This window comes from Xyrauchen texanus, chromosome 11 (assembly GCF_025860055.1).
Source record: "Xyrauchen texanus isolate HMW12.3.18 chromosome 11, RBS_HiC_50CHRs, whole genome shotgun sequence".
Lineage (NCBI taxonomy): Eukaryota > Metazoa > Chordata > Actinopteri > Cypriniformes > Catostomidae > Xyrauchen > Xyrauchen texanus.
In genome coordinates, this window is record NC_068286.1 from 24,711,604 (window position 1) to 24,724,539 (window position 12,936).

The following is a 12,936-nucleotide window of genomic DNA, read 5'->3' on the forward strand; positions in this document are numbered from 1 at the left end:
TCCTGCTGATTCGAAGCAAGCACGTCTTGATCCATTCAGACAGCACCACAACGGTAGCGTACATAAATTGCCAAGGCGGCATGCACTCTCGTCATATGTCACAACACGCCCGCACTGTCGCGACAGGCTCTGCTCAACAGAGAGTGGAAGTTCCACCCCCAGGTGGTTCAGCTGATCTGGGATCGTTATGGCAAAGCACAGATAGACCTGTTCGCTTCTCAAGAAAACTCCCACTGCCCACTCTGGTACTCCCTCAGGTCGGAGGCAAGTCCCCTTGGGACAGATGCATTGGCACACAGCTGGCCCTGGGGGCTGAGCAAGTACCTATTTCCCCCAGTGAGCCTACTTGCACAGTTGCTTTGGAAGGTCAGGGAGGATAGGGAACAAGTCACTCTAGTGGCCCCTTACTGGCCCACCCAGACTTGGTTCTCGGATCTCATGCTCCTTGCGACAGCACCTCCCTGGCAAATCACCCTGAGGAAAGACCTTCTTTCTCAGGGACGGGGCACCCTCTGGCATCTGCACCCAGACCTCTGGATTCTCCATGTCTGGCCCCTGGAAGGGGTATCCGAGGCTCCCGAAAGAAGCACCTTGTGTCACATTCCTCTTGTTCTTCTGAGTCACATAAAAGATTTGTTCATGAACGACCCATCACTAGACGGTTCATTGCTGACTTCTCTTGCTTGGAGCTGGAGGACAGCTCATATGCTCATATTCCAACAAATAGAACATGACAATTGGCTAGACAATTAAAAAAAAAAGAGAAATAGCTACATGAAGTAAAATAAACATGTATCTTTGCTCTGTGAGAGACAGGAGATAAGTTCAGTATTAGCATTATTCTTAAAAATAGATTTAATTTAATTGTATCTATTGATCTATGCTTTTTATTCGCATTTGTTTATAGTATTTGTTGTATAGATAATATTGTTTTAAAATAAATATCAATATAATGAATAACAATCTAAATATTTAAAAAAATACAAGCAACATAACCATAACAGCCACTAAATAGCATTCATGACAATCAATTACATTGCATTTGTGGTAAACAGAAGCCCACAATGCACACATTGAAGTGCCGCCTTGTCCTGCTGCCCTGGGAAGCTGTATGAGGGACATCAGAGGGGAATGTCCAGATGTCAGACGCAGTGGAGTGTCCAAGGCAGGTTGGCCTGATTTGGATGGACACCGAGGTGTGCTGTGCTCTTCTAAGGTTAATCCTGAATTGCAGGGATGTGATGAATTTTCCTATAGATAGCAGAGCACGTGGGTGGAAAGTGAGGAGTGTGGAATATGACAGCATGATCATTATTGTTTTTAGTTCATTTTAGTTGAGTTTAAATGCATTCATTGTTACAAAATGTATTAAAATTATTGAAATAAACTCTTAATTTATATATAAATTATATGTTGTTCTTAGTCTGATGTGCAAATTTCTCACCCGTAAGTTGGCGGTGGACAATGTGGCTGTTCCCTTTTCAAAAAGCTTCACTATGATGCTGCGCTTTGCTAAGAGCTTTTGGGAACAATCCTGCATTGTGACCAGCTGTGAATATGTGTGTAACACGTCAATGAACATTGACCAGAATTTATAGCCTCGGCTGGTGAGATCATTAGATGCACCTGTGGCCAGGCTATAAATAGACGTGTCACCAGCGTGTCGTCAGATCCGTTTTCTTCAGAGTAAACTGTGCTGTGTGTCTCACAAGCCTGTCAGAAACTTTCTTTCCCCTGCTAGGATTTAGAATTTGTTAGGCAGTGCGTAGTGAACCTTTTCTCCTTTCCATCTTTCTATATTTATATATAAAATAGAAAAGAAAAAGGTGGAAAAATGTCGAAGCAAAGCAAACGATGCATGTTTCCCTGTCTATGGATTCTATGACTGTCAGGGACATGCATCAATTTTGTTTGGGGAAGAGCATGCTGCTCTCGCATTGGGGCAGGGTGAGTGCGCGCATTGCGACCTACTTTCGGGGGAAATGCTTCGCGCTCACCTCGCTTACTTCCGGGAGTCAGTGCCCACTCTTTCGTGGGGCTCTCGCATATATTTGGCTGAGGAGCGAGAGACGGGTCCCTTCCTATCGCTCGCTCTCTCCCCAGATCCAGCTGACCCTTCTCGTAATCTGAAGCGCGCCTCGGCGCCTCTTCGTTTCACGAGGGGGACGCTGAACCTCTGTACATTTCACACATAATAATAAAGCGGCTGACAAATTATTTGAGGTGGTTACTCGGGCTGTGGCCAGACTACAGCTAGACTGGCCACGCGAACCAGAGACCTCCACCCCCGCCCCCCAAAACGCTCCAATCTATAAGACATATTTCTGTCTGGTGGCCAAAAAAACAAAAAAAAAATATAATAATAAAATATAAAAAAAAAAGAAAAAAAAAAAGAAAAAGGGAACGCTATATTAGTCCCTTCCTTTCTTTGATGACCTCCATGACGAGCTTTCTCACTCATGGAGGAACCCATATACTTCCCGTGTTCACGTACCCTCGACGTCTTTATACTTGACTATCGTGGGTGCTGAGACACGGGGGTATTCAATGATGCCGCCGGTCGAAGAGACGCTTGCGAGCTATCTCTCACCGGGTTCGGCATCATCACTCAAGAAACTCGCTCTCCCCACTAAGCCATGCAGCCCTCCATGCTAGTGGGGAGGGCTTATCAAGTGGCAGGTCAGGCTGGTGTTGTGCTGAACACCATGGCCGTGTTACAGGCATACCAGGCTGACCTACTGAAAGACCTTAGTTCGGGTGCAACGGGCCACAGATTTATCTCTCCGTGCGACCAAGCAGACAGCCTGTGCCATTCGTCGGTCTATATCTGCTTTAGTCAGCACGGAGAGGCATTTATGGCTTAACCTTTCGGCCATCAAGGATAAGGACAGAGTTTTCCCACTCGATGCCCCGATTTCGCTTCTGGTCTTGCATGGTTCCCACTACCGTGAAACCGGAGCAGACACGTCTACTGTAGAAAGAGCTGCAAAATCTCTTTGTCAAAGGGGCCATGAACGTGTTCCCCTTCCATAGAAACAGTCAGGCTATTCCAGCAGATACTTCCTGGTCCCCAGGAAGGGGAGGGGGGGGGTTGCATCCGATTTTAGATCTTTGAGGCTTGAACCGCTAGGTCAGGGTGTTCAAGTTCAAGATGCTAACTGTCAAGACAGTCGTGTCTCAGATCCAACATTACGATTGGCTGATCACGATATTTCCATATTGGAATTCTGCCACAGCACAGGAAGTTTCTGAGGTTTTCTTTTGGGGACAAAGCCTTCCAATATCGGGTTGTTCCATTCGGCCTAGCCCTATCACCCCGCACATTCACGAAATGCATGGATGCAGCACTGGCTCCTTTGCGACTCTGGGGCATCCGCATTCTGAATTACATAGACGACTGGCTGATCTTAGCGCAGCCCCAATAACTGGCACAGGGATATTGCCTTAGCTCATCTGGTTTCTCCGGGTCTGAGACTCAATGTCTAAGAGCGTTCTCTCTCCCACCCAGGGAATCACCTATCTGGGGGTTATATGGAATTCGATCACGATGTGGGCACAGTTGTCTCCCGCTCATATCACGTCCATTCAGAACACCCTGAGCAAACTCAGGCTAGGTCAAGGTTGCACTGTTCACCAGTATCAACAAATACTAGGTCTCATGCCGTCTGCATCCATGTTGATCCCTTTGGGCCTGCTCCATATGAGACTGTTTCAGCTGTGGCTAAAAGCCAGGGGATTTCATCCAAGGGCCAGTTCCCTAGGGCTGATAAGGGTTACGCGCCACGTGCTTCGTTCCCTTGCTATGTGGTTCAGACCCCGGTTTCTTACCTTGGGTCCCACTCTAGGTGCGTCTCGTCGTCACAGGCTGCTAACGACAGACGCCTCTCTGACGGGCTGGGTAGCGGTCTTAAGTGGTTGTCCAGCTCAAGGGGATTGGAGGGTCGTCAGCTTGGTTGTCACAGTAACTGTCTCGAGTTGATGGCGGTATTTCTGGCCCTGAAATGCTTCCTCCAGAGGCTACCATGTCTTGGTATGGGTGGGCAATACAGTGGTAGTCTCTTACATAAACCATCAAGGAGGTCCACGTTCACGTCAGCTAAATTTCTGGCACGTCGGATTCTCCTTGGGGCCCAGGGCAAGCCCCTGTCACTCAGGGTAGTTTATATCCCTGGATGCCCGTATGTGGGAGCAGATTTACTGTCCAGACAGAAAATACCGACGGGTGAGTGGAAACTCCACCCCTAGGTAGTGGAACAAATCTGGGTAAGATTTTACAGGGTAGAAGAGGACCTCTTCACCTCTATGAACAGTGCAATGTCTCCTCTACTTCTCCCTGAGTCACTCAGCCCCCCCTGGGTCTGGATGTGATGGCTCATACATGGCCCTGAATGCATCTGTATGGGTTTTTCCCCGGTTTCTCTGCTCCCGGGAGTCTTGGCTAGAGTTCGCCAGCAAGGGTCTTGCCTCTTACTGATAGCGCCGCGCTGGCTGAACAGGGTATGGTTCTCGGAGTTAATATCTCTTCTCGACGGCTCGCCTTGGGTGATTCCGGACAGGAGTGACCTTCTGTCTCAGGCGCAGGGGACGATATTTCATCCCCGGCCCGAATTGTGGAAACTTCATGTTTGGCCCCTGAAGGGTACCAACTGAGGGACACAGGGCTGTCACCTGAGGTTATCGAGACCATTCTTAGTGCTAGGGCTCCCTCTACCAGAAGAATCTACACTAATAAATGGGGTGTCTTCGTAAAGTGGTGCAGTTCACATGGTGCAGATCCAGTTAACTGCCAAATTGTTTCAGTTCTGGACTTTCTGCAGGAAAAACTGTCAGCAGGCCTATGCCCCACTACTCTCAGGGTTTATGTGGCCGCCATTTCGGCTTCCCACGCCTTGATGGACGGGGTGCCTTTGGGGAGGCATCCTCTACTCGCTCGCTTCATTCGTGGAGCCATGTGACTGAGGCCTCCTGTTAGGACCAGAACTCCTTCATGGGACTTAGCAATAGTCCTGGAGAGTCTGGTTGAGACCCCCTTTTGAAACTCTAGAGTGAGCATCTGACAGACTTCTGACTCTCAAGATGGTCTTTCTTATGACGATTACCTCTCTTAAGAGGATTGGGGATCTACAGGCTTTCTGTTTTGCCGGCCTGTTTAGAATTTGCCCCAGGTATGGCCAAAGCTATTCTGCATCCTCATCCTGACTACCTTCCGAAGGTGCCTTTTTCGACACTATGTCCTGTCACTCTGGAAGCCTTCTGCTCCCCGCCGTTTTTCTCTCTGCCCAGTCCGTGCCCTTCAGACTTATGTCCACTGCACTGGCCAGTGGCGTAAGTCAGGACAATAATTTTTCTACTATGTGGGCCGCAACAGGGGGGTGGCTGCTACCAAGCAGACTGTCACATTGGGTGAGGGATGCTATTGCCCTGGCCTATGAGGCGCGTGGTCAAGCTTCGCCAGTAGGTGTCAGGGCTCATTCCACAAGAGGGGTCGCCTCCTATAAATCCTTGGCTAGAGGGGTCCCTCTGCAGCAGGTTTGTGATGCTGCAGACTGGTCCTATCCGCACACATTCATCAGATTTTATAGTTTGGATGTTCATGCTACTCCGGGCTCTTACGTCCTTGAGTCGACATCTCAAGCTCATGTCTGAACAAGTTGGTGACGCGGCAGGCTGGTCCTCTCCACGCACATTCATCAGTTTTTCTGGCAAGCTCATGCCTTAACAAGTTTGTGATGCAGCAGGCTGGTCCTCACCGCACACGTTCAATGAACTTTATGGGTTAGATATTTTTGCTACTCCGGACTCTTACGTCCTTGAGCCGACATCTCAAGGTCACGTCTGAACAAGTTTGTGATGCGGCAGGCTGGTCCTCTCCGCACACATTTGTCAAATGTTATGGTTTAGATGTTTGTGCTACTTCCCTTCCTGTTGGCTCATACAGTCCCACAAGCTCCTGAGTCCAGGGACAAAAGGTGCTGGAACAGTGTGGGACTACTGTACCAGTTGTCCATGAACAGGATGTGACCCTATTTCAAGTATGGGGCCAGTAATGTCATGACACTGGACCCAGAGATTCCAAGGCCTTCATTTGCTGGATGTCAGTGGTGGATCCTGTGTATATGATCATGTCCTAAACACCAGCCTACCCTTAAATTTCATCAGCGACTCATCGACAAACAGATCCCTGTGGGGCACAAAAATTTGATGAAAAGATGACTTGAAATGATATGTTTCTGAATTTCTGCAGGGGAACGTTGATGTTTGCCATCGCATTGTTGGAGAAGTGCAGGCAGCGGAGGAGCAGAAGGAAGCAGTCCTGGGAAAACAAAGTGTCAGTAAAAATGGTGTCAGGATCATGGGGTCTGTACTCCAATAATCACAAAGTGAGTTTTTTTTCTCCCATTTCCCATTAGGTGCACTGCCACCAGGAATATGTACATTTCGTGAGCATTTGTTGGAACCCAATTTGCAATCTTCCCTTTCACTTCTTTGGTGTCAGCTCTGAGGGATAGTGGTTTGTTTCATCAACAATTTCCTCAATTAGTTAATCAGTAAGGAACATCTTAAAATAGTGGATTTTACTGGAGGATTCTGGAGGGTTTTGCACACCCCACATATGGTCATCAAAAGCAATCCCAGGACCAGGAGGGTTCAAATTGCTGATAGCACTCCAGCAGGAAGAGCTTACCACCTCCACCTCCCTTAGTGTTGTGTGTGCAGGTGTAGGAGCAGTGGCTGAGGCATCTTCATCCTCAGCATCAAGGGCTTGGAGGTTGGGGGGCATCTCCTCATCTGTCTTTCATTGTCAAAATCTCCCTCCCCCTCATCAGAATTAAAAAATATTTCTCCTCATCCGTAAATTGTTTTCTTTTTAAAGAAGACCTCTGTGCAATTGTGTAACTAAAACTGTAAATAAATCAAATTAGCTCACATGCTATTAAATTGTACAGTAATTTGATTGAAAACGTCTCGGGTTACATGTGTAACCCTTGTTCCCTGAAAAAAGCGTAACGAGATGCTGCGCTTTTGCTAAGCGCTATGGGGAATATGTGTGTAATACGTCAATGAACATTGACCGGAATTTATAGCCTCGGCTGATGTAATCATTAGATGCACCTGAGGCCAGGCTATAAATGGATGTGTCACCAGGTGTCATCAGATACTTCTTTTTGAAGAGCAGTCCTTTGACGTCCCAGTGCGGCAAAGAAGCACAGCATCTCGTTCTGCTTTTTTCAGGGAACAAGGGTTACACATGTAACCAGAGACGTTCCCTTTACAAAAAGATTCACTATGATGCTGTGCTTTTGCTAAGCGCTATGGGGAACTCAATACCCACCCCACCGCACTGGGGGCTGTACGGACCCCTACGATTGTGCAGTGTACTCACAAAAATGCGAGAGGTCTCAGACATGAGCTTGAGACGTCGACTCAAGGGCATAAGAGCCCGGAGCAGCATAAATATCTAAACCATAACATTTGGATGAATGTGTGCGGAGAGGACCAGCCTGCCACATCACAAACTTGTTTAGGCATGGGTTGAGATGTCGACTCAAGGACATAAGAGTCCAGAGTAGTAAAGCATCTAACCCATAAAGTTCGAGGAATGCGTGCAAAGAGAACCCTATCGCAACACAAACTTGTCATAAAAACTGATGAATGTGTGTGGAGAGGACCAGCCTGCCGCATCACAAACTTGTTCAGGCATGAGCTGAGATGTCGACTCAAGGGCATAAGAGCCCAGAGTGCAGAACATCCAAACTATAAAAGTCTAATGAATGTGTGCGGAGAAGACAACCTGCCGCATCACAAACTTGCTGCAGAGGGAGACCTCTAGCCAAGATTTTAGAGGAGGAGAGCCCTCTGTTAGAGTGCGCCCTAAAACCTACTGGCAAAGCTTGACCGTGCGGCTCGTAGGCCCGGGCAATAATGTCCCTCACCCAAAGTGAGGGTGCAAAGAATGCTTTTGGTCATAGCTGGGGCAAATTCTAAGCAAGGATGCCTCTTAGAGGGCACCCCGCCCACCAAGCCGTGGCAAACCGCAGTGGCCACATAGAACCTGGCAGTGGCGAGGCAAGTGCCCGCTGACAGTTCTTTCTACAGAAAATCCAGAACTGAAGCAAACTGGGAGTTAGCTGGTTCTGTAATATGAACTTTAGTAGAAGGAAACGCATGCAGGCGCATTTGTGCTATGTATGCGTCACCACGATCAGCCCCCCCAAGGGGGGGGGGGACTGGGCGACTCGGGGAGAAGTAGAGGAGACATTGCGCTATCAACAGAGGCAAAGAGGTCCTCTGCTGCCCTGAAAAATCTACCCAGATCAGTTCCAAGTGGAGGGAGCCCTAGCACTTGAAATGGTCTCGATAACCTCAAGAGATTTATGTAAGAGGCTACCGCAGTATTGTCCACCCGCACCAAGACATGGCAGCCTCAGGAGGAGGTATTTCAGGGCCAGAAATACAGCCATCAACCCGACACAGTGACTGTGACAACCGAGCTGATGACCCTCCTATCCCCTTAAGCTGGATGCCCCCGGAAGCGAACCTCAAGAACTTTCCATGTTGTGGCAGAACTTCTAAATGAAGTACAGAAGTGCGTTATAAGATCGATGGTGACCAGCCAAAGGAGATGTAGGGCTTGAGACATGACCGTCTTGATAGGCATAATCTAGGACTTGAACACCCACGGGCAGTTCAAGCTTTAAGATCTAAGCCAGACGCCACCCCTCACCCTCCATGGGAAATGGGAAGTATTTAGTGTAATAACCTAACTCTCTCTCTGGAAGGGGAACACATACCATGGCCCCTTTAACCAGGAGATTTGGGGGGGGGGTTTACATAATAAAGAAATCCAGTTTACGGTAGTGAGAACACGCCATTGAAACACGGAAAAGCGGCAAGTGAATTAAATCCTGATGCCCTTATAAGACCCACAGAAAAGAATATATCTGGCAGAAGTTTCCACGCTGCCAGGATCTCTGAGATGGGTATTCGATTTTAACACTTCCTGTTGAGGGGTTGTCAAGTGTTTTACGTCCTGAATAAAATGCAGGAACAGCCAAAACAACCAACTTTGATGGAAGCCTCTGCCACCCGAAACACCAAAAGGTGGCGGGAATGGAGGGGCTTCGAGGGGGTACCGGGAGGGGTGAAGTGAAGCACGTGCCCCGTACCGAGGGGCGCTACCCCCTAATCTAGGCGCAACACCATCAGGGTTTTCTCTTACTAGAAATTATAGTCCTGAGGTCTTGCTTCGGGGGCTGGCGAGGGCAGCGAGACAGTCCCCAATCCCTGGGAGGAGGAGCACGACTCGCCCCGCATTGCTTTTGAGCCTCCCTTCAAGCAGGACCAAGACGGGCCTGAAGCTTGCTCGTCAAGTGCAGAACCCACACTCAGGTCGTCCAGGAGGTCAGCCTGGTACGCCTGTAAAACAGAATAGTGTGCAGAGCAGCACCTGACCTGCTGCTTGATAAGCCCTTCCCACTAAAGTGGAGGTTGTCCTACAAGGCTTTGAGGGGAGAGAGGGCTTCTTAAGTGACGATGCCGAGCCCGGTGAGAGATAGCCCGCAAGCATCTCTCCGACCGGCGGCATTACTGAATACCCCCGTGCCTCAGCACCCACGATAGTCGAATATAATGACGTCGAGGGTATGGGTATGTGAACACGGGAAGACATTTTTTTTTTTAGGAGTTCCTCCATGAGCGAGAAAGCTCTTCATGGAGGTTATAAAAGAAGGGAAGGGACTCATGAGGCGTTCCCTTTCTTAGACTGGAAGATAAAGAAAAAAATCTATCCCCTAATTTGGAGGGTTTGGGGGTCTCTTTTTCGCGTGGCCAGTCCAACTGGAGTCTGGCAACTGCACAAGTAACAACATCGAGCAATTCCTCTGTAGATGTTTTATTTCGGACGGAAAGCTTGGAGGCGGGAAGAGAATCGCAATCGTCCTCATGATCCGAAGAAGCGTTGGAACGTGCTTCGAGATCATTTGATGGACCTACTGGGTTTGGGGAGAGAGTGAGAGAAAGGGATAAACCCGTCTCTTGCTCCTCAGCCAAATCCATGCAAGAGTGCCACAAACTATCTTTTTTTTTGTGAGGTTGCTGACTCCCGGAAGCAAGCGAGGCGAGCGCGAAGCACTTTGCCTGAAAGCAAATCGCAATGCTCGCACCCGCCCTGCTGCAACGCGAGAGCAGCCTGCTCTTCCCCCAAACAAACAAAGCAAAACTGATGTGTGTCCTCTTCAGCTATAGAGCGTTTGCATTTGCGGCTTTCAGTCATTCTCTCTTTTTTTTTTTTATATATATAATATTTCTAAACAGAAGAGAAATGAGAAAAGGTTCACTGCACACTGCCTAACAAATTCTAACTCCTAACAGAGGAAAGAAAGTTTTGACAGGGTTTGTGAAACACACAGCCACAGAATCACTCTGAAAAAAGAGGATCTGACGACACCTGGTGACACATCCATTTATAGCCTGGCCTCAGGTGCATCTAATGATTACATCAGCTGAGGCTATAAATTCTGGTCAATGTTCATTGACGTGTTACACACATATTCACAGTTCGGTCACAACTAGGATTGTTCCCCATAGCGCTTAGCAAAAGCGCAGCATCATAGTGAAGCTTTTTGTAAAGGGAACTGTGTAGACTGTGAATCAGAATTAATATTTCAGAATTAAAACAGAATTTATTTCCTGGCTACAACCTTGGAATGAGGGAATTATTTATTTAAAGATTCAGTATGTAACAATTTTCATGTAATATTCACCTTTTTTGCCAATGTGTGAATGGCTTGTAACGCAAAGCCCTTCCTGGGCTTCCTAGGTTGCCTATTAAAGCCAGTAGACTGATTTTCATGCGAAGGGAGCGGGTCGGTTTTGCCAGGATCTCCAAAGGATGTGATGTTTATGCATGCTCGTGAGAGCCTTGCCTCAGTAATAGCTTCTCTTCCGCTATTCAACAGCGACAACTGACAGTCTGTAAGGTTATCTTAGAGGTGGAATCCAGCAAACGGCCGGATCCCAGCAAAACACCAACTCCAACACAAACAAAGAGTAAGCCCAAAAAAATACAAAATTATCAACTGAATCCCGTCTGGCTAAGTGGGAATGTGATTGTGGTCGAGTGAAAACTAGAGTGGACATCAGCAGGGCATTTCATACAAAGCATGTGAAATATAGTGCCTTAAGGATTGATCTGTGTAATTTTAGCTAACTTGATCTTGCCTGCTAACGCTGATGAATTGCAAGCTTCCTTGCTTCTTAACTTTCAAATAATTACAGCGATCTTCTCTTTATAATAAAAGTCATGTATACAGGAAAAATTTAAGCAAACATGACCCAGCAACAACGTGTTATACATTTTTATTATTTGTATATAATCCCATTTAAACATACTCAAACACTTTTTACTTTTATATTCTGTAATTGGAAAATAGCTAACGTGTGTCAGAGTGATCGCGGTGGGGCAATGGTTGCAAAGACAGGATTGGTCAGAATGCTTTTAAGGCTGGGCTTAGCGAAGTTATGGGCAAAGTCTCTGGGTATGGGCAGAGACCATTTATCAGAGACGGGCACTTCTATTAAAATGAATGGGAGAAATGGGAACACCCAACAAAGAAGCTCTTGTGCCCAATGGTCAACAAATGTATAAAAGATGTCCGGCCATGCACATTAGCTATACAAGCAATGAAAATTGTGTGTTTTAGCATAATATGTAGTAAATTAGCACATTTTATTATTCCAATATTATCAAATTTAATGCTGAATTGAAATATGTCCTTTGATCGTAATCTTGACCAACCGTTTTTATAGATTTCTGTCTTTCCCCATTAAAGTAGATAGCAGCAGCACTGGCATGACTGGAAATAGCCACCTGACTGCTTTCCAAAGATGGACTGACTTGCTAGAAAGTCTTTGGTATAAAATGTACATCTGGACACATGCATATCAGCAGTCTTGCATATCAGTGACCAGGAGCAATTTACATAGTTAAGAAGTATGATACTTATAATAAATCTCAGTGTAACTAATTAAGGATATGTCTCCCTCTAGCGGTTTAAGAAGGTGATGACAACATGAATTCGCTCAAAACAAGCTCCACCCCTCTGAAAAAAAATCGTAATGGCCAGCCAGTACCTTGTGCAGTGTTTGGAACTGTAAGGGACCCATTTTATGGCACGTTTCCACTGCATGTTACAGTTCGACTCGACTCTACGTCCTTTAATTTTCTGAGCTTGCTTTACCGCTGCTGGTTAGTGCCACCTCAACGTAGGTGGGATTATAGGCTGATCGTCATAGTTGTGTCACCTCTACTGCCGTGATATCATCTTAAACGCCACACAAAACAATAACACGACCGCTAGCTGTTAGCTCATTGTGCTACTTAAAGCAGTTGTTGCATGATTTTACACAAGTGTAGATAGCTGTGCGGCCAACAGCTGAGACACTTCCTGAAATACTTTTTCGTTCGTTGCTAACGAGAGGAACGTCTGCACCACGTTTATTGATGACAGCATGTTTTTTTTGGGGTTTTTTTTGCACAGCCATTTCTTATTACAATTCGAAATTCGCGTGAACAAATGACATTGCTATATCTGTAACTAACTTTAAAACTAGGGGGTTGATATTATGGAAGAATTAATTGGACTTTAATATTTGTAACCCACAGAAGACAATCTACAAATGTGTACAATGATGCGCAAATATTTCACTATCTGCAAATGTGTATATTTATATTTGTGATACGTAAAATCATATCCACAAAAATACAGGGTGATGTGTACAACACAAAACTGTTTTTACACATTTGCAGATTACTTCCTGTGAATTTGTGGGTCATGTTACATTTGCAAGTTCCTTTTTACACATTTGTGGAATTTTGTCCAATGTGTACTGCGGAGATCTGTAAATAAACATATACACAAATATCTCACGATTTGC